The 24,638-nt window shown below is 45.1% G+C and overlaps 1 protein-coding gene across 4 annotated transcripts in view; it reads left to right on the top strand.

Moving 5' to 3' along the window:
• The window catches only part of C2H1orf216 (chromosome 2 C1orf216 homolog), a 273,069-nt gene that overhangs the window by 205,273 nt on the left and 43,158 nt on the right, over nt 1–24,638 (top strand). The window contains exon 1 of one of the 4 annotated variants that reach the window (XM_063954455.1): nt 6,252–6,385. The exons of the other annotated variants lie outside the window; for them this stretch is intronic. The gene's annotated coding sequence lies outside the window, so the exon portion shown is untranslated. Of the gene's footprint in view, nt 1–6,251; nt 6,386–24,638 lie in introns of those variants that run through there. 4 annotated transcript variants of the gene reach the window in all.

Genomic DNA, 24,638 nt, shown 5'->3' with positions numbered 1-24,638 from the left:
TTTTCAGTCAGGGAATCCGACCACGCCAACCCAGCACTGCACTGCACATCCAGGCTGAGGCGATTGCTGGTCGCAGTATAACACCAGTATGTGTGTAAATACCTTTTAGGATACCCTCCTGCTTTCTATCAGCAGGATCCTTAAGGGCGGCCATCTCAGGCGAAGGTAGAGCCCTTACAAGCGTGTGAGCGCTTTATCCACCCTAGGGGGTGTTTCCCAACGCACCCTAACCTCTGGCGGGAAAGGATATAATGCCAATAACATTTTAGAAATTATCAGTTGTTATCGGGGGAAACCCACGCATCATCACACACCTCATTTAATTTCTCAGATTCAGGAAAACTACAGGTAGTTTTTCCTCACCTGAACATAATACCCCTTTTTTTGGTGGTACTCGTCATCAGAAATGTGTAAAACATTTTTCATTGCCTCAATCATGTAACGTGTGGCCCTACTGGAAGTCACATTCGTCTCTTCACCGTCGACACTGGAGTCAGTATCCGTGTCGGCGTCTATATCTGAGGTAACGGGCGCTTTAGAGCCCCTGACGGCCTATGAGACGTCTGGACAGGCACAAGCTGAGTAGCCGGCTGTCTCATGTCAACCACTGTCTTTTATACAGAGCTGACACTGTCACGTAATTCCTTCCAACAGTTCATCCACTCAGGTGTCGACCCCCTAGGGGGTGACATCACTATTACAGGCAATCTGCTCCGTCTCCACATCATTTTTCTCCTCATACATGTCGACACAAAAGTACCGACATACAGCACACACACAGGGAATGCTCTGATAGAGGACAGGACCCCACTAGCCCTTTGGGGAGACAGAGGGAGAGTTTGCCAGCACACACCAGAGCGCTATATATATACAGGGATAACCTTATATAAGTGTTTTTCCCCTTATAGCTGCTGTATAGTTAATACTGCGCCTAATTAGTGCCCCCCTCTCTTTTTTTAACCCTTTCTGTAGTGTAGTGACTGCAGGGGAGAGACAGGGAGCTTCCCTCCAACGGAGCTGTGAGGGAAAATGGCGCCAGTGTGCTGAGGAGATAGGCTCCGCCCCTTTTCGCGGACTTTTCTCCTGCTTTTTTATGGATTCTGGCAGGGGTTAAATGCATCCATATAGCCCAGGAGCTATATGTGATGCATTTTTTTTGCCATCCAAGGTGTTTTTATTGCGTCTCAGGGCGCCCCCCCCCCAGCGCCCTGCACCCTCAGTGACCGAAGTGTGAAGTGTGCTGAGAGCAATGGCGCACAGCTGCAGTGCTGTGCGCTACCTTGTTGAAGACAGGACGTCTTCTGCCGCCGATTTTCCGGACCTCTTCTGCCTTCTGGCTCTGTAAGGGGGCCGGCGGCACGGCTCTGGGACCCATCCAAGCTTGGCCTGTGATCGTCCCTCTGGAGCTAATGTCCAGTAGCCTAAGAAGCCCAATCCACTCTGCACGCAGGTGAGTTCGCTTCTTCTCCCCTTAGTCCCTCGATGCAGTGAGCCTGTTGCCAGCAGGTCTCACTGAAAATAAAAAACCTAATCTAAAACTTTCACTAAGAAGCTCAGGAGAGCCCCTAGTGTGCACCCTTCTCGTTCGGGCACAGAGATCTAACTGAGGCTTGGAGGGGGGTCATAGGGGGAGGAGCCAGTGCACACCAGATAGTCCTAAAGCTTTCTTTAGATGTGCCCAGTCTCCTGCGGAGCCGCTATTCCCCATGGTCCTTACGGAGTCCCCAGCATCCACTTTGGACGTTAGAGAAATAAAGCATAGCTCCAGATATCTCACACAAGTTTCTAATCTTCACTGCAACTCAGATTTAGCATCTGACAGAAATATCATGTCACTGCCAAAGTCACTACCTGTGCAGCTGAAGTTGCGGGAAATTCCAAATCCCGAGATAGCTGAGGTGCATGGGGATCTCATCACTTTAGTAAATCGCACCTTATATGTTTGTGACTGTGCAAAAAAATGATATTATAATTAGAAATTACCAGCAATGAGAATAATATAAGATTTCTTTTGAAGTTAACATCTGTGTTTAATAGAAGCACAAGGAGAGGAAACACGTCTCTCAAGGAGATCCAAAGAAATTAAAATAAACAATAGCTGGCCCTCTGCCCCTCTTCTCGTCCCTCCAGCTCCCCACCCCTTTTCTTGACTCCGGTCAGGGTGGTTTAATTGTGAACACATGGGATGTACCTCTGTCCTATACATGTCCCCAAATCTAGAAGCAGATGAGGCTTTCCACAAACAATAGCGCTAACCGTGGGCAGACCCTTTAATGAGTTCATAGTCATACATTTCCTGGTGGTAAACCACAAAGAAATATGTCAGTAAGGTGTCACAGATCAGCCATATTGAACTAATGTGATAGATTACTGAACTGTTTAAATACTAAATTAGCACTCTGTTACAGCATGGCGACATAATAGAATCATATGTGAGCCATTTCTGCAATGAAGGGAATACATATCATGCAAGCTATGGTCAAGAATGATTTTCTGTAGTAGAGCCAAAATGACTGTATTTAATGTGCGCATTCGGGAAAAGTACTACATCAATTCTAACTGACTATCGTATAAAGTCATTCTATAAAGCCTGATAATGACATCATAATGGAAAAACTACAAACCACAGTGTAATAATAAAGCCACCAAGTACTTGTTTGGTCCATGCAAAAGCTTCCATAGTTTTGTGCATACAAAAGGGAAGGGGGGGCTGCTGCTACCCATGCCATAGAGGAGAGTCCTGGCACTGGGCCCGGGCGCATGCGCACAAGAGCCAGCTTCTACGGACTGCATCAGCCCATAGAAGCCTGATAAACCTGCGCCAAGGCAGGCAGTGGCCAATCGCAGCCCAGTCTGGCAGTCCCAGAGGGAGGAAACACCTCACAATGGGACCACTTTGTGTGTCTGTGACTGACGGTTAGGACTTCCAATAGGTAGTCACTGTTAGTCACAGTGAAGCCAGTGTAGTCATGGACTGCATCTGGCTTCACTGACACTGAGCTGGGTGGTGAATTTTACCTGGGCCCATAGAAAAATTTGCCACTGATATTGACCTATACATGCATGGTGTTGGAGCACAGAAATAACAAGCATACGTCCAACTCTAAATGAGCCATTTTATGTCTGCTCTACAATATGTTGTAATTCAGAATCAAAGGCTTCAGTAACAGCGTCATATGTTGTCCTAGAAGTTTATTGTGTGATATTCAAGAGCTTGAAGATACTGTACATAAAAATCTTACACTCGGGAGCCAATTTAACAGTATGTTCCCCAATAATTTTAATTTCATATCACTGCAATGAGAAATGGTTTACTGAGGCAATATCTCAAAACGGCCTTGCCTGAAAAGACTAACTGAGCATGTGCGGCCGGCAGCTCCAGCATTCACCAGCAGTCTTTCAGATCCCTCTCAATAAAACAAAAAACAATGTGAAGCCCATGGTCCACAATGGACTAACGCCATATAAAGATGGCACAAGCAAATGGGGCCAAGCTCTGAAAAGCATACCCTTTTTGGAGCATGGTGAATTTGGTATTTTTGCAGTCACCAGAGAAAACTGAGAATAGAATTTGCAATCACAAAGATCGGGATGCAGCAGATATCTCAGATACAGGTATAGGGGCCCTCATTCCGAGTTGATCGCTCGCTAGCTGCTTTTAGCAGCATTGCACACGCTAGGCCGCCGCCCTCTGTATCTTAGCTTAGCAGAATAGCGAACGAAAGGTTAGCAGAACTGCTACTAAATAATTCCTGGCAGTTTCTGAGTAGCTCCAGACCTACTCCTAGATTGCGATCACCTCAGTCCGTTTAGTTCCTGCTTTGACGTCACAAACACGCCCTGCATTTGGTCAGCCACTCCCCCGTTTCTCCAGCCACTCCTTCGTTTTTACCTGGCACGCCTGCGTTTTTTAGCACACTCCCTGAAAACGGCCAGTTTCTGCCCAGAAACACCCACTTCCTGTCAATCACACTACGATCACTAGAGCGTTGAAAAAACGTCGCTCGAGCTTGTGTAAATCTCCAAAGTTTTGTGTTAAATTACTTAGCGCATGCACGCTGTGTACCATGCGCATGCGCATTTTCCACCTAATCGCTGTGTTGCGAAAAACGGCAACGAGCGAACAACTCGGAATGACCACCATGATGCAGTACCGTTTGGTAAATACCCCAAATGTTCAGGCACCAGTTTCTGATGATTTGCTACATTTTGGCTTAATATATAGGCAAAGGGGAGGGGAGCCTATACTGCACACCCTATTTTTAAGCATAATAAGAGGTACTTCCATGTTGAGTCTTCTAGTACCATACAGGAGAAAGAAAATACTGATGCACACTCTAAGCACAAAGAACACTGATAGTCAAAATAAGTTTGATAAGCTCTTACAATTAACAGGGAGTATAAGTGAAGTTCTTCGCACACATGTGGCCAAATATGTGGGCCCATCGACCAAAGTCCAGGCGAACTTTATTATATGGGTCCCTAACAGCTTTAATACTAACACATTATATAAATGTTACCTTTAATTAGAGCCCATTCTAATATGCAGTCAGCAATGCAGGAACTTGTGCTAATTAAAAGGGATCGGGATCCCGACAGCCGGTAATTTAACCGCATACCGATTAAAACACCTTAAGGTAGATGGGAAAGGTGCCAACACCAGAAAGAGCCTTGCCTTCAAGTGTACAATATATACAAAAATATAGAGGTAAAGGAGGGGGAGGCTGAACTGCACACCCTATTTTTAAACATAATAAGAGGTGATACCCTGCTGAGGCATCTAGTATCATAAAGCAAAAAGAAAAATGCTGATGCACACTGTAAGCACTAAGAACACTTGACAGTCAAAATAATTTTGATAAAACTTTTACAATTAACATGGAGTATAAGTAAAGTTCTTAGCACACATTTGGCCATATACAGTATGTGGGCCCATCCACCAACGCCTAGGTGAACTTGATTAGATGGGTCCCTAACATCTCTAATACTAACACATAAATATGCCCCTTCATGTCCAGAACTGTAAAAATTGTATTTTGTAATTGGATGGTACACTAATATCATGTTTTACAGGGATTGGGTTAAAACTAAAATGTTACGGATCCTGGAAAACTGGACCATAATGGCTCCTTGCAGTGACCTCTGCCACTGTGGAGCTTGTAGTGCATGTCCCCATCCTGTGGGTGTCACGCTGAGGGGAGGAGGGGGTGGATGTGTGTGTGTGTGTGTTCCTGTGACAACTGTCACCGGGGAGGTGGAGATTACAGCCTCCTTGTATGGTACGGATGCTCTCGCTTTTACCCCATCTCCGGACCATTCAAGGAGGCTGTCATCTCTCCCTTCTCGTCACCATGTTGACAGCTGTCTCATACACTCCCTGGACGGGTACTACAAGCTCCACAGTGGCAGAGTTGGCTGCAGGGAGCCGGTTCGGTCCTACATTCTGTTTTTTACCCAATTCCTATTTTAAGGGCCCCATACACTAGAACGATAATGTCCGATTTCATCCGATTTCGACCTTTCGAGCCGATAAATCTGAAGAAAAGTGGCAAATCGGATGTGTTTTACATCTGATCCGATCTGATGCGCGATCCCGTGAGCATCGTATCGAGCTCCTAGGTCGTTAGTGCTGCACTCGTGATATTGTTTATCCTGCAGGCATGGCTGGGATCGCATTCGATACATCATATGCAAAAGGACCGCATACGATGTATCGTATGCGATCCTGCCGCCTGGGAAGCTGCCGGGCGGTTCAAGGGAAATCGCATCCGACTTTAGCCTCCGACATGTCGTTGTAGTGTATGGGGCCCTGTACACACAAGGCTGAAGTTGCTAACTTCAGCCACCGGTTTTACACAATAGTTTGAAAAGCTACCTATGTTTACCACTGTCCAATAAGCATGTACTGTAGTGTATATTGATTTGCAACTGCCAGGATAATACTCCATTTATCTTTCATTTATTACATAGCTCTGCTCTATTATTGTCTTGAGCTTTCACTTATTTGCATGTATTAGAACATTCTTCTTTATCTCAGTTGTATAATAACAAGACAGTGTTTGATTTATTCAGTAATAATATTTAATCACTGATAACCCAAACAGTGTCTGTTGATGTAACAGCAGAGAACATAGAACAATGAATTAGGAAATGACGAGCACTGTGACAAGGAATGTATTCTCAGCTTCCAGTGAAAGATACTGCGTGGTTGTATTGCTGTAGCTGCTAGCAGTCTGTACTGCAGATAGGAAGTGTGTAACCACTGACGCTTTCCTGCTGCTGCTGCTGGGGAGAAGATTTCCGTTCCTCTAGCTGCATATACAGATTATTACTGCTGAGCCGGGCAGGGGTGGATAGCACAAGAGCTCACCACACAGCACTGTCGGTAGGTATCTGTCCGAGTCTACTGCTAACCACACGGTGACACCCAGCACGGGTGATATATTCTAAGCTGTTACATACAATGTGGCATCTGTTGTGTTTACATTTACTAGTAATTCTGCTATGGGTGTGTGTTATACAGGCTGCGGCAGTATCTATGGTAAGGTGCCGGCTGGTGTGCACTGCTACTGGGTCATATTCACTAAATGCCACGAATCGGCTGTGTTTATGAAAGTATTTTTATTTGCATTACTATAGACGGAAAGCATATTAATAATAATAATAATAATAATAATAATAATATATTATATTATTATTATTATTATTATTATTAGTCACAAATCACGTAGTAAGCTAATTTCACAGGATACACCGTACATACAAATAATGGTAAATCATTCCCTAATGTTATAAGGCAGAATTGCACGTTTTCTGGTATAAATGTTCTCTGTACCTAGTTGTTGATGTTGGTTATCTATCTATCTATCTATCTATCTATCTATCTATCTATCTATCTATCTATCTATCTATCTATCTATCTATCATCTATATCTATATAATATATCTCTCTCTATATATATATTGATATTGTATATCTATATCTATCTATCTATCTATCTATCTATCTATCTATCTATCTATCTATCTATCATCTATATCTATATAATATATCTCTCTCTATATATATATTGATATTGTATATCTATATATATATATCTATATATCTATCTATCTATATATATATATATATCTATATATCTATCTATCTATATATATATATATATATATATATATATATATATATATATATAAAACAAATTGAATCACAGACCAAATTTTTACTATCATTTTTTTTTTTTTTTTGCATTCTAGTGGTGTACAGTGTTTGCTGCATTCATGCTCTTGACTTTGGTAGACACTAAGTAGCTGTCCTACTGAAAGCAATACATAATTAGACTGCAGTATACTCAGTGAATGCTGTGAACGACATGTATATACATTATACACACACATACACACACAGCTGCCAAATGCAGAGATGTTCAGGATACAGCAGCAGGAAGCAGTGTGTGTCAGGCGCTGTCCCTTCAGCACCCGCATCCAGTTCAGACAGAAGCCACTGACAGCATCTGACTCCACCTTCCCAGCATCTACATACAGAATGGACTCCCTCACTGGCTGCAATACACCATGGAAGCAGCAGTAGCATACATGCTATATGAGTTGTTGCTGGTACTGTATGGCTGTGCAAGAGGACAGCGTAATCTGATTATATGAACGTTGTGACATTTGTAGAGTAGGTAACTGTGCTGTGTGTTTTATCTGGTTGTGTGTTCAGTGCTGCATGTGTAATAGTCCCAACAGAAATTAATAAACATAATTATATAAATGAAACAGCACTCAATAGAAACCCCAAAATAACAGCCCAACTCCCACGTATGCATTCAAGAGTCACAAAACAGGTGCTGGTCTAAACTGAATAGATTTTCTGTTCAATAGATTGTTAATGTGGATTTAGAATTGTACCACTTATCCCATAAAAACAGCCTCTCCCTCTACCACCCTCAGCCCATCTTACAGTCATACAGGAACAGCCGTAATGCAAAGGCACCAAGAGACACTTAGGGAGGGTGTTAGCAGGTTGTTGGTTCCGTGGAAATTCTGTTTAATTTATTTTCTTATATTTCCCTAAATACAAGTACGTTCTTTCATTGTGAGAGGCTAACAAGGAGCATATGTATGTAAATCAATATATCTCTATCTATCTATCTATCTATCTATCTATCTATCTATCTATCTATCTATCTATCTATCTATCTATCTATCATTATCCTTTATTTATATGGCGCCACAAGGGTTCCTCAGCGCCCATTTACAGAGTGCATAAATAATCAAAACAGGAAGACAGCAACTTACAGCTAAAGATAATATAGGACAAGTACAGGGTAAATAAACATAACTACATCATCAGATTACACTGAAATAAGTATCAGGTGGCAGAAGACTGCTGGATTTGGTGCAGTTGAAGATTATTAAAGTAAGAAAAGGATAAGCACATGAGGGAAGAGGGCCCTACTCGTGACAGCTTACATTCTAAAGGGGAGGGGGCAGACAGACGGGTGACATTATCTATCTATCTATACACACACACACACACACACACACACACATAGGCGGCACTCTGGACGGCTCAAAAAAAGGAGATTAAAGACCAATGTAGAATATTAACATTTCAACGCTTTTAATGATGCGTTTTTATCTTCGTTACTATGTGACCCTTCACTATGCGATCGCATCCCGGAAGGATGCGATTTCATAGTGATTGAAAGGCGACGGGCATCCTGGGGCAGCAACACAGCCTCCGGGGTAAGGAGAGCAGGAAATGCAGGAGTGTCATGGCCGTTTTCGGGGCCAGCTAATGACGTCGCCTGTTTTTCCTGCGATCGGAAATATGGCGGTCAACCTCTGTTTGGAGTTATTGCAATGCGATTGCAATTTAATTGCGAATTCATAGCGGAGCAGCGCCACACATGCTGAGCGGCCTTGCCCTGTACTGGGCGGCCCCCAGCATGTGATTTTAGTGGTCGAAGATTTTGCTAAGAAGCAAAATCTGTGACCAATTCTGAATAACCCCCATATTCCCTACTGGGGCAAACTGGGTCCAAGACCATGCTGTGCAGTTGGAACTTGGACAGGCAGCATTGGGAGGGATCACTGACTGCTACCTGCTCTGCGACACAAGACTGCCCATCACTGCAGATGGACAGCAAGGGAAATCCTGTGGTCTGCAGCGCTAATTGGTATTATGCAGGAGATATCTGGTATTTCCTTCAATAAGATATTATTAAATAGCCCTGATATTTAAAAGCCTGCAAAAACTAGTTTATTCAAGTAAAAAGGGTCTTTATAAGAACCCTTAAATGAGAATGTATTTATTTATTTATTTATTTATTTTTAAACATGCTCCAAAAGGAAATTATAAAACACCCAAAAGGAAATTACAAAACATAAAACCTGCATAAACAACACACATACTGCAGAAATCCTGGCAGTAAAAAGGAGTCAGTTGACTGAGTCAGGTCATGTGGCAGAGGCGGGAAGGGGTGGGTGAGCTGACTCATGTAAGTCATATAGTTACAGTTCGTCAAATAGTGTCTGGACTATGCGCAAGGTAAAGCTGCCTATATCTAAAGGTGTGTACACACGGTAAGATATTTTCTTCCGATTCTGACTATATAGTCAGAATCGGAAGAAAATATAGTGCAGATCGCAAGGTGACAGTCACCTTGCGATCCCGATCCGATGCCGATGCGCGGCCCCGCGCGGTCGGCATCGGAAGAAAAAATAGGCTGTGCAGGCAAGTCAATCCTGACTATCTCTATAGAAGAGATAGTCAGGATTGAAATCGCACATAGCCAGCATCGCAAGCACAGTTATTATGTGCTTGCGATACTGGCTAAGTGCCGACCCGGCCCCCTGTCGCACGGTGAGAATCGGATAAGTCCGAATCTCACCGTGTGTATGCACCGTAACTCTTAAAAGCACAACCAATGCTTTAAATGACAAACGTAAGTGAAAAAAAGAGTAAGCAATGGCACTTATACAAAAACAGAGAGATACTACCAATCGCTACTGTTTAGTGTGATGTCCACTGCACAGGTCACCTCCACATGATTTTTCTTTTCCTCAAATAATACAGATTACATACAGTATATAAATGATTTAGTATATTTACATAAAAATGAATCACACCACACAGTGAGTGTATAAACAAGGTCTTGGACTATAGAATGCAGCTGCGGATTGGCCATAGGGCTCACCAGGAAGATTCCTGGTAGGTTAACGTTTCTGTGGGGCCGGTTTTGTGTGTTATCATGTGACCCCCATTCCCCACATGACAGGCAGCCCACCGCCCTCATTCTGTTATTCCATCTCTACAGTACAGCAACTCTGCCATCCAGTGATGCTGCCATGGCTACACGGTATGTTATACCTCTTGTGCTGCCCATGTCGGGCCACTTCTACAAAATTTTACATGGCCACTTTTAGTTCCCAATCTGCCCCAGGTCTCAGACACAACTGCAGCAAAAGACACAAAGCAGGCCGCAGCTGTGTACAATCAGGTCCCACCCCCCTCAATAGACCCCACCCTCTCATCTGACCGCACCCTCATTAGGGCTGCCTCCATAAATTTCCTGGGCTAGTTTTTCATCCCAATCCGCCCTTGGTTACAGTATATAACACATAATACATTCTCGTTTAAGGGCTCTTATCAAGACCCTTTTTACTTGAATAATGCATAAACTAGTTTTTTCAGGCTTTTAAATATCAGGGCTATTTAACATACAGTGTGTTACAGTACATACCGCAGTATAACATACAGTGCGTTACAGTACATACCACAATATAATATAGCGTGTTTCAGTACATACCACAGTGTACATACAGTGTGTTACAGTACACACCGCAGTATAACATTGTGTGTTACACTACATACCACAGTATAACATACAGTGTGTTACAGTACATACCACAATATAATATAACGTGTTACAGTACATACCACAGTATACATACAGTGTGTTATAGTACATACCGCAGTATAACATAGTGTTTTATTATTATTATTATTATTATCCTTTATTTATATGGCGCCACAAGGGAACTGCAGCGCCCATTACACAGTACATAATCAAATGAGCAAACAAGAAAACAGCACTTACAGTACAAGACAATATAGGACAGGTATAGAAAACCCGGGGTTAGGTGCCATCAAAGGGAGTATGGAGTATAAGAGTGTAAGTAAGAAAAGGAAAGGCACATGAGGAAAGAAGTCCCTGCTCTCGCGAGCTTACAATCTAAAAGGTGAGGGGCTAACAGACCGGAGTGACACAGACGGGGTAGACAGTGAGCATAGACAAGAAGGTTAGGAGGAGAGTTGGCTGGGTTTGGTGAAGAAGTGGGTCTTGAGAGCCTGTTTGAAGTTTTTTAGAGAGGTGGAGAGTCGGATGGGGAGATGTAGAGCATTCCAGAGATAGGGAGCAGCACGTGCAAAATCTTGGAGGTCGGAGTGGGAGGAAGTAATCCGTAGGCAGGAGAGTCGTCGTGCATTAGCAGAGCGAAGAGGACGGGTGGGAATGTAAAGAGAGAAAAGGTCAGAGATGTAAGAGGGAGAAGAGTGGGTGAGGGCTTTGTAGGCGAGTGTGAGAAGCTTGAATTGGATTCTGAATGGGAAGGGTAGCCAGTGAAGGTCCTGCAAGAGAAGGGATGTGGATGTAGTACATTTGGTGAGGAAGATGAGACGGGCAACAGCATTGAGGATAGATTGAAGTGGAGAGAGGCATTTTTGAGGGAGGCCAGATACGAGAAGATTGCAGTAGTCCAATCTAGAGATGACCAGTGAGTGGATGAGGGTCTTAGTAGAATCCTGGGTGAGAAAGGGTCTGATCCTGGAGATGTTTTTGAGATGGAAATGGCAGGTTTTTGAGAGGTACTGAATGTGTGGTTTGAAGGAGAGGGAGGAGTCAAGGATTACTCCAAGACATCGCACTTGTGGGCTAGAGGAGATAGTTGTGCCATCAATGGATAATGAAATTGTGGGAGGTGAGGTTATGCGGGAGGGAGGGAAGATGATCAGCTCAGTCTTAGACATGTTAAGTTTAAGAAAGCACTGGGACATACAGGAGGAGATAGCAGAGAGACAGTTGGAGATACGAGTGAGGAGAGCAGGGGAGAGGTCAGGGGAGGAAAGGTAGATTAATGAGCTCACCTAATGAGGATGTGTAGAGAGAAAAAAGGAGAGGCCCAAGAACAGTACCTTGGGGGACACCTACTGTAGAGGAAGTGGGGGGGAGGTGGAGTCATGAGAGGAGACAGAGAAGGAACGGTCAGAAAGGTAGGAGGACAGCCAGGAAAGAGCAGTATCACACAAACCAAGGGAGTAAAGGATTTGCAGGAGGAGAGGGTGGTCTACAGTGTCAAAAGCAGCAGAGAGGTCAAGGAGAATAAGCAGAGAGTAGTGGCCCTTGGATTTAGCAGCAAGGAGGTCATTGCAGACTTTCGTGAGGGCAGTTTCAGTGGAGTACTGAGGATGGAAACCAGACTGGAAAGGGCCAAGCAGTGAGTGGGAAGAACATACCACAATAAAATATAGTGTTACAGTATATACCACCGTATAACATACAGTGTGTTACAGTATATACCACAGTATAACATACAGTGTGTTACAGTACATACCACAATATAATATAGTGTGTTACAGTACATTCCGCAGTATAACATAGTGTTTTACAGTACATACCACAATAAAATATAGTGTTACAGTATATACCACAGTATAACATACAGTGTGTTACAGTACATAACGCAGTATAACATAGTGTGTTACACTACATACCACAATATAATGGTATCCGGACTCCAGGTCGACAGCACAAAGGTCGACACACCTTAGGTCGCCGCCAATTGGTCGACACACCTTAGGTCGACATGGACAAAAGGTTGACATGGACAAAAGGTCGACAGGAACAAGGAAGACATGGAAAAAGGTCGACATGAGTTTTTCACGATTTTTTTCTTTTTTTGAACCTTTTCATACTTAACGATCCACATGGACTACGATTGGAACGGTAAAGTGTGCCGAGCGAAGCGGTAGCGGAGCGAAGGCACCATGCCCGAAGCATGGCGAGCGAAGCGAGCCATGCGAGGGGACGCGGTGCACTAATTGGGGTTCCCGGTCACTCTACGAAGAAAACGACACCAAAAAAACATAAAAAACTCATGTCGACCTTTTTCCATGTCGACCTTGTTCCTGTCGACATTTTGTCCATGTCGACCTTTTGTCCATGTCGACCTAAGGTGTGTCGACCAATTGGCGTAGACCTAAGGTGTGTCGACCTTTGTGCTGTCGACCCTCAGTCCCAGACCCCAATATAATATAGTGTGTTACAGTACATACCACAGTATAACATACAGTGTGTTACAGTACATGCCGCAGTATAACATACAGTGTTTCTCATACGCCCTAGAGGATGCTGGGGTCCACTTCAGTACCATGGGGTATAGACGGTTCCGCAGGAGCCATGGGCACTTTAAAGACTTTTTCAGAGTGTGAACTGGCTCCTCCCTCTATGCCCCTCCTCCAGACCTCAGTTTAGAAAATGTGCCCAGGAAGAATGGTCGCACTTTAATGGAGCTCTACTGAGTTTCGCTAAAAGTCTTTATGTTATGTTTTTTATTTTCAGGGAGGCTGCTGGCAACAGTCTCCCTGCTTCGTGGGACTTAGGGGGAAGAAGTAGGAAGCAACTTCCTATAGAGTTTCATGGCTCTGCTTCTTGCTGACAGGACACCATTAGCTCCTAAAGGGTACTGAACACTAGCTGCGGCTATGCGCTCACTCCCACAGCACGCCGTCACCCCCCTAACAGAGCCAGAAGTCAGAAGACGGGTGAGTAATATTACTGGAGATCTGCAAGAGGGACCTCCGGTCATCGTGACGGCTCAAGGTACCGCACAGCGGGCGGGAACGCTGCGCGAACATGATATCAATTACACAGCACACAGGAGGGTGCAGGGCGCGCAGGGGGGGGGGGCGCCCTGGGCAGCATGAAACCTACTCTTAGACTGGCAAAAGTAGTATATTATGCTGTGGCACAATCCTACACCCCCGCCAGTATAAATATTTTTGTGATAAATTCTGAGGGGAAATGCGCCATTACAGGGGGCGGGACTTCCTCCTCAGTCAGCCAGCACACTGCTCAGCGCCATTTTCTCCAAGCAAGCTGCAGAGGAAGAAACGCTGGTCCTCCTCCACTTCTGAATCAAGTATCAGGGTGCAAATAAGGGGGGGCACAGTGTAAATTGGTGCTTAATTATAGATATTTGGCATTATAAAAGCGCTACAGGTTTCTGTGTACATTTTACATTAGTAGTAATGGATTGGGGTTTTGCAATCTGCACTGGACCAGATTGTGAATCAATGTCATACAATTTTTATACCATACAGGCATGAATAGTGACCAACATGAGGCTACCGACTTCGCCTGCTAGGCTTTTGAGGTAGAACAGAGTTGGCGGTGCTCCCGGACATTAGTTCAGAACAAACTATTGAAGGGATTTTTTGCAGAGTAGCAAAAGGAAGACTGTTTTTGTGTCTCTCTGGGGCACACTTTGTATAAATGGACTTACTGATTAAATTTTGATATTTGTACAATGTGAGTGTAAGGATAAAACTTAACTTTTGTTATTCTAAACAGACGAAAAAACAATATACAAAAATGTTGCTGCATATATCAGCAAAAATGATTAAAAAAGTATTAAATAACAATATGACGATATGTGACTCACTTGATGTGAAGTAGGTGGCAGAAGGTTTGTCTGCACACCCACTGGATTTTAAGCGAGTATTGATATACGACGTTAGTCAAAGCGAAAGTTTGAAAATTCTTGTTTTCTCTATCAACTTATGAATTGTTATACACCAGTACATCCATACGAGAGAAGCAAGAAAAACCGGCTTTTACAACTATACTGCAAATGAATATTTGCGGTGGAATTTACTGATTAGTGAAGGGTATATCAACAGAAGGTATGTTCCTTGATTCTACAGTCATACGTCATATTGTTATTTAATACTTTTTTAATAATTTTTGCTGATATATGCAGCAACATTTTTGTATATTGTTTTTTTCGTCTGTTTAGAATAACAAAAGTTAAGTTTTACATTTTACATTACACAGAGATTTTAGTCATTGGCGCTGAGTTGTGAACTGACAAGTCCCTTTTCTGTGTCCTTCTGACAGATTTTACTGTATGTCTGTCCCCTATAAGCCCCGGGGTGTCTGTGGTGTGTTTGTGCACGTTTGTGACATGTCTGAGGCAAGGAGCTCTTCCCCTAAGGGAGCCATTTTAGGGACACAGCGTTGTAATGTGGTGGCGCTGCCGGCACACCATGAGCCTGAATGGGTGAAAGAATTACGTGATAGTGTGAATCATATCAGTAAGAGATTGGATAAGTCTGAGTCTCATGCAGAAACCTGGAGAAAATCCGTGGAAGATGTGATTTTTAATAGTTCTGCTTTTTCATCCACAGGGGACCCCTCTGGGTCACATAAAAGGCAATTTGCACAAATAGTACAAACTGATACCGACACGGACTCTGATTCCTATGTCGACACTAGTGATTCCAGGGGAATAGATCCTAAATTAGTGAAAAACATTCAATACATGATTGTGGCTGTAAAGGAGGTCTTAGAAGTTACGGAGCCCCCTCCTTTACCGCAGGAAAATGCTTACTTTTATAAAGAAAAGAAAATTAATGTAACTTTCTCTATCGTCCTAAGTGGATGCTGGGGTTCCTGAAAGGACCATGGGGAATAGCGGCTCCGCAGGAGACAGGGCACAAAAAAGTAAAGCTTTACTAGGTCAGGTGGTGTGCACTGGCTCCTCCCCCTATGACCCTCCTCCAGACTCCAGTTAGATTTTGTGCCCGAACGAGAAGGGTGCAATCTAGGTGGCTCTCCTAAAGAGCTGCTTAGAGAAAGTTTAGTTTAGGTTTTTTTCTTTACAGTGAGTCCTGCTGGCAACAGGATCACTGCAACGTGGGACTTAGGGGGAAAGTAGTAAACTCACCTGCATGCAGAGTGGATTTGCTGCTTGGCTACTGGACACCATTAGCTCCAGAGGGATCGAACACAGGCCCAGCCGTGGAGTCCGGTCCCGGAGCCGCGCCGCCGACCCCCTTGCAGATGCTGAAGCGTGAAGAGGTCCGGAAACCGGCGGCTGAAGACTCCTCAGTCTTCATAAGGTAGCGCACAGCACTGCAGCTGTGCGCCATTTTCCTCTCAGCACACTTCACTGGGCAGTCACTGAGGGTGCAGAGCGCTGGGGGGGGGCGCTCTGAGAGGCAAATATAAACCTTATACAAGGCTAAAAATACCTCACATATAGCCCATAGGGGCTATATGGAGATATTTAACCCCTGCCTGACTGGAAAAATAGCGGGAGAAGAACCCGCCGAAAAAGGGGCGGGGCCTATCTCCTCAGCACACGGCGCCATTTTCTGTCACAGCTCCGCTGGTCAGAACGGCTCCCAGGTCTCTCCCCTGCACTGCACTACAGAAACAGGGTAAAACAGAGAGGGGGGGCACATTAATGGCTATATATATATATATTAAAGCAGCTATAAGGGAGCACTTAATATAAGGATATCCCTTGTATATATAGCGCTTTGTGGTGTGTGCTGGCAGACTCTCCCTCTGTCTCCCCAAAAGGGCTAGTGGGTCCTGTCTTCATTAGAGCATTCCCTGTGAGTTTGCGGTGTGTGTCGGTACGTGGTGTCGACATGTATGAGGACGATATTGGTGTGGAGGCGGAGCAATTGCCAAATATGCAGATGTCACCCCCCAGGGGGTCGACACCAGAATGGATGCCTTTATTTGTGGAATTACGTGATGGTTTATCTTCCCTTAAACAGTCAGTTGAGGACATGAGGCGGCCGGACAATCAATTAATGCCTGTCCAGGCGCCTCAAACACCGTCAGGGGCTGTAAAACGCCCTTTGCCTCAGTCGGTCGACACAGACCCAGACACGGGCACTGATTCCAGTGACGACGGTAGAAATTCAAACGTATTTTCCAGTAGGGCCACACGTTATATGATTTTGGCAATGAAGGAGACGTTACATTTAGCTGATACTACAGATACCGTAAAACAGGGTATTATGTATGGTGTGAAAAAACTACAAACAGTTTTTCCTGAATCAGAAGAATTAAATGACGTGTGTGATGAAGCGTGGGTTGCTCCTGATAAAAAGTTGATAATTTCAAAAAAGTTATTGGCATTATACCCTTTCCCGCCAGAGGTTAGGGCGCGCTGGGAAACACCCCCTAAGGTGGACAAGGCGCTCACACGCTTATCCAAACAAGTGGCGTTACCCTCTCCTGAGACGGCCGCACTTAAGGATCCATCAGATAGAAAGATGGAAGTTATTCAAAAGAATATATACACACATGCAGGTGTTATACTACGACCAGCTATAGCAACTGCCTGGATGTGCAGGGCTGGAGTAGTTTGGTCAGAATCCCTGATTGAAAATATTGATACCCTAGATAGGGACAATGTTTTACTGTCGTTAGAACAAATAAAGGATGCATTTATCTATATGCGTGATGCACAGAGGGATATTTGCACACTGGCATCTCGGGTGAGTGCTATGTCCATTTCAGCCAGAAGAGCCTTATGGACACGACAGTGGACAGGCGATGCGGATTCAAAACGTCACATGGAGGTTTTGCCGTATAAAGGGGAGGAGTTATTTGGAGTTGGTCTATCAGACTTGGTGGCCACGGCTACTGCCGGGAAATCCACTTTTTTACCTCAAGTCACTCCCCAACAGAGAAAGGCACCGACCTTTCAACCGCAGCCTTTTCGCTCCTACAAAAATAAGAGAGCAAAGGGCTTGTCGTACCTGCCACGAGGCAGAGGAAGAGGGAAGAGACACCAACAGGCAGCTCCTTCCCAGGAACAGAAGCCCTCCCCGGCTCCTGCAAAAACCTCAGCATGACGCTGGGGCCTCTCAAGCGGACTCGGGGACAGTGGGGGGCCGTCTCAAAAATTACAGCGCGCAGTGGGCTCACTCGCAGGTAGACCCCTGGATCCTGCAGATAATATCTCAGGGGTACAGGTTGGAATTAGAGACGGATCCTCCTCATCGTTTCCTGAAGTCTGCCTTACCAACCGTCTCTTCCGAAAGGGAGAGGGTGTTGGAAGCCATTCACAAGCTGTACGCTCAGCAGGTGATAGTCAAAGTACCCCTATTACAACAAGGAAAGGGGTATTATTCCACTCTATTTGTGGTACCGAAGCCGGATGGCTCGGTAAGGCCTATTCTAAATCTGAAGTCCTTGAACCTCTACATAAAAAAGTTCAAGTTCAAGATGGAGTCACTCAGAGCAGTGATAGCGAACCTGGAAGAAGGGGACTTTATGGTATCCTTGGACATCAAGGATGCGTATCTACACGTTCCGATTTACCCCGCACACCAGGGGTACCTCAGGTTCATTGTTCAAAACTGTCACTATCAGTTTCAGACGCTGCCGTTCGGATTGTCCACGGCGCCTCGGGTCTTTACCAAGGTAATGGCCGAGATGATGATTCTTCTTCGAAGAAAAGGCGTATTAGTTATCCCATACTTGGACGATCTCCTAATAAGGGCAAGGTCCAGAGAACAGCTGGAGACAGCTTTAGCACTATCTCAAGAGGTGCTAAGACAACACGGGTGGATTCTGAATATTCCAAAATCCCATTTAATCCCGACAACTCGTCTGCTGTTCCTAGGAATGATTCTGGACACGGTTCAGAAAAAGGTTTTCCTTCCAGAGGAAAAAGCCAAGGAGTTATCCGATCTGGTCAGGAACCTCCTAAAACCAGGAAAAGTGTCAGTACATCAATGCACAAGAGTCCTGGGAAAAATGGTGGCTTCTTACGAAGCAATTCCATTCGGCAGATTCCATGCAAGAATATTCCAAAGGGATCTGTTGGACAAATGGTCAGGGTCGCATCTGCAGATGCACCTGCGAATAACCCTGTCACCAAAGACAAGGGTGTCACTTCTGTGGTGGTTGCAGAAGGCTCACCTATTAGAAGGCCGCAGATTCGGCATTCAGGATTGGATCCTGGTGACCACGGACGCCAGCCTGAGAGGCTGGGGAGCAGTCACACAAGGAAGAAACTTCCAGGGAGTATGGACGAGTCTGGAAAAGTCTCTTCACATAAACATTCTGGAACTAAGAGCAATCTACAATGCTCTAAGCCAGGCGGAACTTCTCCTGCAAGGAAAGCCGGTGTTGATTCAGTCGGACAACATCACGGCGGTCGCCCATGTAAACAGGCAGGGCGGCACAAGAAGCAGGAGTGCAATGGCAGAAGCTGCCAAGATTCTTCGCTGGGCGGAGAATCACGTGATAGCACTGTCAGCAGTGTTCATCCCGGGCGTGGACAACTGGGAAGCAGACTTCCTCAGCAGACACGATCTTCATCCGGGAGAGTGGGGTCTACATCCAGAAGTCTTCAACATGTTAATAGACCGTTGGGAAAGACCAATTGTAGACATGATGGCGTCTCGCCTCAACAAGAAACTGGACAAATATTGCGCCAGGTCAAGAGATCCACAGGCAATAGCTGTGGACGCACTGGTAACTCCTTGGGTGTACCAGTCAGTGTATGTGTTTCCTCCTCTGCCGCTCATACCAAAGGTATTGAAGATCATACGGCAAAGAAGAGTAAGAACAATACTAGTGGTTCCGGATTGGCCGAGAAGGACTTGGTATCCGGAACTTCAAGAGATGCTCACGGACGAACCGTGGCCTCTACCTCTGAGAAGGGACCTGCTACAGCAGGGTCCCTGTCTTTTTCAAGACTTACCGCGGCTGCGTTTGACGGCATGGCGGTTGAACGCCAGATCCTAAAAGGGAAAGGCATTCCAGAAGAAGTCATTCCTACCTTGATTAAGGCACGGAAGGAAGTCACCGTGAAACATTATCACCGCATTTGGCGAAAATATGTAGCGTGGTGCGAGGATCGGAGGGTTCCGACGGAGGAATTCCAACTGGGTCGTTTCCTACATTTCCTGCAATCAGGATTATCTATGGGTCTCAAATTGGGATCCATTAAGGTTCAAATTTCGGCCCTGTCAATATTCTTCCAAAAAGAATTGGCCTCTGTCCCTGAGGTCCAGACTTTTGTCAAGGGAGTACTGCATATACAGCCTCCTGTGGTGCCTCCGGTGGCACCGTGGGATCTAAATGTAGTTTTAGATTTCCTCAAATCCCATTGGTTTGAACCATTGAAAAAGGTGGATTTGAAATATCTCACATTGAAAGTGACTATGTTACTAGCCCTGGCCTCTGCCAGGAGAGTATCTGAATTGGCGGCTTTATCTTATAAAAGTCCTTATCTAATCTTCCATTCGGATAGGGCAGAACTGCGGACTCGTCCGCATTTTCTCCCTAAAGTGGTATCAGCATTTCATCTGAACCAACCTATTGTGGTGCCTGCGGCCACTAGCGACTTGGAGGACTCCAAGTTGTTGGACGTTGTCAGAGCCTTAAAAATATACATTGCAAGGACGGCTGGAGTCAGAAAATCTGACTCGCTGTTTATATTGTATGCACCCAACAAGTTGGGCGCACCTGCTTCTAAGCAGTCGATTGCTCGTTGGATTTGTAACACAATTCAACTTGCACATTCTGTGGCAGGCCTGCCACAGCCTAAAACTGTAAAAGCCCACTCCACAAGGAAGGTGGGCTCATCTTGGGCGGCTGCCCGAGGGGTCTCGGCATTACAACTCTGCCGAGCAGCTACGTGGTCGGGGGAGAACACGTTTGTAAAATTTTACAAATTTGATACCCTGGCAAAGGAGGACCTGGAGTTCTCTCATTCGGTGCTGCAGAGTCATCCGCACTCTCCCGCCCGTTTGGGAGCTTTGGTATAATCCCCATGGTCCTTTCAGGAACCCCAGCATCCACTTAGGACGATAGAGAAAATAAGAATTTACTTACCGATAATTCTATTTCTCGGAGTCCGTAGTGGATGCTGGGCGCCCATCCCAAGTGCGGATTATCTGCAATACTTGTACATAGTTATTGTTAACTAATTCGGGTTATTGTTAAGGAGCCATCTTTAAGAGGCCCTTTCTGTTGTCATACTGTTAACTGGGTTTAGATCACAAGTTGTACGGTGTGATTGGTGTGGCTGGTATGAGTCTTACCCGGGATTCAAAATGCCTCCCTTATTGTGTATGCTCGTCCGGGCACAGTACCTAACTGGAGTCTGGAGGAGGGTCATAGGGGGAGGAGCCAGTGCACACCACCTGACCTAGTAAAGCTTTACTTTTTTGTGCCCTGTCTCCTGCGGAGCCGCTATTCCCCATGGTCCTTTCAGGAACCCCAGCATCCACTACGGACTCCGAGAAATAGAATTATCGGTAAGTAAATTCTTATTTTTCCTCCATCTCATGAGCTGAACAGTCTCTTTGAGGGAGTCTGGGCAAACCCTGAAGAGAAATTTCAGATTCCTAAAATAATTCAGGTAGCTTACCCTTTCCCTGCAGAGGACAGGAAAAGGTGGAAGTCACCCCCCGTTTTAGACAGTGCCCTGTCACGGTTAACAAAAAAGGTGATTCTCCCTGCGCCTGGGACGGCTTCACTAAAAGAGCCGGCAGACCGCAAGTTAGAAACTACGTTGAAATCTATTTATGTGGCCAATGGGACACTACTCAGGCCTACCATTGCCTGTGCGTGGGTGAGTAGTGCTATTGAAAAGTGGTCAGAAATTGACACGAAAGATAGAGACGAGATACTCCTAACATTAGGTCATATCAAAGACGCTGCTGCGTATATGCCAGAAGCCATGAAAGATATTGGTCTCTTGGGATCAAGAGCCGCTACCATGGCAATCTCAGCACGGAGGGCATTGTGGATTCTCCAATGGAATGCTGACGCAGATTCCAAAAGGAATATGGAGGCTCTCCCGTACAAAGGCGAGGCCTTGTTTGGAGATGTCCTGGATGCTTTAGTCTCTGCGGCTACCGCAGGTAAGTCGACATTCTTGCCTTATGCTCCTGCACAGGTGAAAAAGACACATCACTCTCAGATGCAGTCCTTTCGGCCCAATAAATACAAAAAGGGTAAAGGTTCCCATTTCTTTGCGGGTAGACGAAGGGGAAAAGGAAAAAAGTCCACAGTGTTTCCAGGATCACAGGAGCAGAAATCAACTTCTGTTCCTGCAAAATCTTCAGCATTACGCTGGGGCTCCCTTGCGGGAGTCCGCTCAGGTGGGGGCACGTCTGAAACTCTTCAGTCACTTCTGGGTTCAATCTGGCCTGGACCCATGGGTCGTACAAATAGTGTCCCAAGGGTACAAACTGGAGTTTCAAGACATTCCCACATGCCGATTTTTCAAATCGGCCTTACCAGCTACTATCCCGGACAGGAAAGTGGTAGCAGCAGCAATACAAAAATTGTGTCAGGATCAAGTCATTGTCCTGGTTCCCTTGTTACAACAAGGAGAAGGGTTTTATTCAAGCCTATTTGAAGTTCCAAAGCCGGACGGCTCGGTCAGACTGATTCTAAACCTGAAAAATCTGAATCTCTACCTGCAAAGGTTCAAGTTCAAGATGGAATCTCTGAGGGCAGTGATTTCCAGTCTGGAGGAGGGGGAATTCATGTTGTCAGTGGACATAAAAGATGCCTACTTACATGTTCCCATTTATCCTCCACATCAAGCTTATCTGAGATTCGCAATACAGGATTGTCATTACCAATTTCAGACGTTGCCGTTCGGACTCTCCACGGTGCCGAGGGTGTTCACCAAGGTGATGGCGGAGATGATGGCCCTCCTTCGACAGCAAGGAGTCAGTATAATTCCTTACCTGGACGATCTCCTGATAAAGGCAAGGTCCAGGGAAAGGTTGGTTCAGAACATTGCACTCTCCCTGACAGTACTTCAACATCACGGTTGGATCATAAATTTTGCAAAGTCACAATTAGAACCGACGACAAGATTGTCCTTTCTGGGGATGATACTGGACAAGAAGTACAGAGGGTATTTCTTCCAGTAGAAAAGGCTCTGGAAATCCAGAGAATGGTCAAACAAATTCTGAAACCAACAAGAGTGTCGATTCATCAATGCATTCGGTTGTTGGGAAAGATGGTTGCGGCCTACGAGGCCATACAGTTTGGCCGATTCCATGCCAGAGTATTCCAGTGGGACCTATTGGACAAGTGATCCAGATCCCATCTACACATGCATCAGAGGATAATCCTGTCATCCAAAGCCAGAATTTCGCTCCTGTGGTGGCTATACAGTTCTCACCTCTTAGAGGGACGCAGGTTCAGGAATCAAGACTGGATCCTGGTAACCACGGATGCAAGTCTCCGAGGCTGGGGAGCAGTCACATAGGGGGAAAGCTTCCAAGGAAGGTGGTCAAGTCAAGTCTCCACATAAACGTTCTGGAATTGAGAGCCATTTACAACGGCCTTCTACAAGCGGTCCATCTTCTTCAAGATCAACCCGTACAGATCCAGTCGGACAGTGTAACAGCAGTCACGTACATAAACCGTCAGGGCGGAACGAAAGGCAGAGCGGCAATGGCAGAGGTGTCAAAGATCTTCCTCTGGGCAGAAAGACATGCAAGAGCTCTGTCGGCAATTTTCATTCCGGGAGTGGACAACTGGGAAGCAGACTTCCTCAGCAGACACGATCTCCATCCAGGAGAATGGGGCTCCCACCAAGAAGTCTTTGCAGAGGTGACAGGTCTTTGGGGAGTTCCTCAAGTAGACATGATGGCATCAAGGTGATCACCTTGTTGCCAGCGAAACGCGTTGAGCCTGTTCATCCACCTGGACATCACTCTCCGATATTTATTGGGACTTTGACATCTTCGGCCCTAATTGGACACTGCTCCTATCACTGGGAACTTCTTCCAAACAAAGACCTTATCCACACATACAGCTAGCAATGGACTCTTCCTAAAGCTGATGCCATCATATACATCCATTGTGGAACTGGTAACTATCTTGTGATACAGTGAATGTCATCTGGAGATTGTCCTAGCCATAACGACATATGTCCCAGAGGAGAGTGGATTTAAAAGTGATTTCACCCAGGGGGAATTTATGACCAAAAGTGTTATTAAGAATAATAACAGGAATTTATTCCTGGTTTTTTTAATGGTCTAATAAATTGTTATTTTATTCAGCAAACCGTCTTTTTATAATCTTTACAGCCAGCGCTGGTACCTTGTGTTTTTTATTCTTAGAGATACAATTCAGCACCTCATTCTACGGCAGGATTGCCGGTACCGAATTCGGTGACTACCCATTCTACTAGGAAGGTGGGCTCATCCTGGGCGGCTGCCCGGGGGGTCTCGGCATTACAGCTTTGCCGAGCAGCTACATGGTCAGGGACAAACACGTTTGCTAAGTTTTACAAGTTTGACACCTTGGCCAATGAGGACCTACAGTTTGGTCAATTGAACAAGAAAAAGCAATAGGAAAGCGCTAATTTGATCTGTAGTAGATTTTATTATTAAATGGTTAATTATGAAAACTAAAGTTAATACCGGCCAGTATCAATAAAATTGACTCACATTTTAGTAAAACACATATACTTTACACCCATCCATATAGACAGTGACATGCAAAAACTGTAATATAACTGCAAACCAAGTCTCTGTATAAAAATCCTTGAATGATACT

Source organism: Pseudophryne corroboree, chromosome 2, assembly GCF_028390025.1.
Source record: "Pseudophryne corroboree isolate aPseCor3 chromosome 2, aPseCor3.hap2, whole genome shotgun sequence".
Taxonomy (NCBI): domain Eukaryota; kingdom Metazoa; phylum Chordata; class Amphibia; order Anura; family Myobatrachidae; genus Pseudophryne; species Pseudophryne corroboree.
The sequence above is the reverse complement of the archived record's forward strand: the minus strand, read 5'-3'. Positions and strand labels throughout refer to the sequence as shown.